Below are 1963 nucleotides of genomic sequence, written 5' to 3'. Positions count from 1 at the left end.
TATAATAATTAAAAATATATATAATAATTAAAAAATAAAAATAACAATTAAAAAAGGAGAGAAGGAAGAGGGAAAATGTGGAGCCCTTTGCAAAGGGGAAGGAGCTGAATGGCAATGGGAATTTCTCCTCTCAGATTTACATTCCAGGTAAAAAAAGCTGGGAAAAAAAGCCGGCTCTGGGTGTCATTCCAAAGTAGCTGGAGCAGTTTCCCCATCCCCAGAAAACCACCTGGGAGCGGCTCCAGACACTTCCAGGAAGGAATTCCAGCGGATTTTGGGGCGGGAGCCGGGCAGGAGCCTCCGGCTCAGCGGCTCCAGGCGGAGGAGAAAACCGGGAATTGGCTGGATCACGCTGGAAAAGGGCACATCCCAAAAGGATCCGAGCCAAGCATCGAAAGGGGCGGGAATTCCCAACCCCTTTTCCCAGATGTTTTCCCACCTCCCAGACTTCCATGCTCCATGTTTGATGGGATGATGCAAAGGGAGGAGCTGGGAATATCCACCTTGGAATTTCAGCTGGATTTTTATCCCTTTCCCTGATTTTTATCCCTTTTCCTGGGTTTTTAGGTGCAGGAATTCCCAACCCCTTTTCCCGAAGCTTTTCCACTTCCCAGACTTCCACGCTCCATGTTTGATGGGATAATGGAAAGGCTGGAGCTGGGAATGTCCCCCTTGGAATTTTACCTGGGTTTTTATCCCTTTCCCGGGTGTTTTTATCCCTTCCCTGGGTTTTTCAGTGCAGGAATTCCCAACCCCCTTTCCCAGAACTTTTCCCACCTCCCGGACTTCCACGCTCCATGTTTGATGGGATAATGGAAAGGGAGGAGCTGGGAATGTCCACCTTGGAATTTCAGCTGGATTTTTATCCCTTTCCAGGGTTTTTATCCCTTTTCCTGGGTTTTTATCTCTTCCCTGGGTTTTTCGGTGCTGGAATTCCCAACCCCTTTCCCAGATGTCTTCCCACCTCCCGGACTTCCATGCTCCATGTTTGATGGGATAATGGAAAGGGAAGAGCTGGCAATGTCCACCTTGGAATTTTAGCTGGGTTTTTATCCCTTTCCCTGATTTTTATCCCTTTCCCTGGGTTTTTATCCCTTTTCCTGGATTTTTAGGTGCAGGAATTCCCAATCCTTTTTCCCAGATGTTTTCCCACCTCCCAGACTTCCATCCACCATGTTTGATGGGATAATGGAAATGGAGGATCTGGGAATGTCCACCTTGGAATTTCAGCTGGGTTTTTATCCCTTTCCCTGATTTTTATCCCTTCCCTGGGTTTTTAGGTGCAGGAATTCCCAACCCCCTTTCCCAGAATTTGTCCCACCTCCCGGACTTCCATCCTCCATGTTTGATGGGATAATGGAAAGGGAGAAGCTGGGAATGTCCACCTTGGAATTTTACCTGGGTTTTTATCCCTTTCCTGGGTTTTTATCCCTTTCCCTAGATTTTTTATCCCTTCCCTGGATTTTTAGGTGCAGGAATTCCCAACCCCCTTTCCCGGAAGCTTTCCCACCTCCTGGACTTCCATCCTCCATATTTGATGGGATAATGGAAAGGGAGAATCTGGGAATGTCCACCTTGGAATTTTACCTGGGTTTTTATCCCTTTCCCTGATTTTTATCCCTTTTCCTGGCTTTTTAGGTGCTGGAATTCCCAACACCCTTTCCCAGAATTTTTCCCACCTCCCAGATTTCCATCCTCCATATTTGATGGGATAATGGAAAGGGAGGATCTGGGAATGTCCACCTTGGAATTTCAGCTGGATTTTTATCCCTTTCCCAGGTTTTTATCCCTTTCCCTGGGTTTTTATCCCTTCCCTGGGTTTTTAGGTGGAGGAATTCCCAACCCCTTTTCCCAGAATTTNATAAGAATTAAAAAGTAAAAATAATAATTAAAAAAATTAATTATAATAAAAATAAAAATAATAGTTTAAATTAAAAATAATAATGAAAAATAAAAAGAAGAA

At 44.8% G+C, this 1963-nt stretch overlaps 1 protein-coding gene across 1 annotated transcript in view; it reads right to left on the bottom strand.

The window, feature by feature from the left end:
• The window catches only part of LOC108509853 (protein PXR1-like), a 12389-nt gene extending 10952 nt beyond the window's left edge, over nucleotides 1-1437 (bottom strand). The window contains exon 1 of the mRNA XM_017839445.1: nucleotides 1399-1437. The gene's annotated coding sequence lies outside the window, so the exon portion shown is untranslated. The remainder of the gene's footprint in view (nucleotides 1-1398) is intronic.
• Nucleotides 1438-1963: the final 526 nt, after the last annotated feature.

Source organism: Lepidothrix coronata, unplaced genomic scaffold (assembly GCF_001604755.1).
Source record: "Lepidothrix coronata isolate B3197 unplaced genomic scaffold, Lepidothrix_coronata-1.0 Scaffold416, whole genome shotgun sequence".
NCBI classification, from domain to species: Eukaryota; Metazoa; Chordata; class Aves; order Passeriformes; family Pipridae; genus Lepidothrix; species Lepidothrix coronata.
Note: the sequence above shows the minus strand (reverse complement) of the source record. Positions and strands in the feature narration are given on the sequence as shown.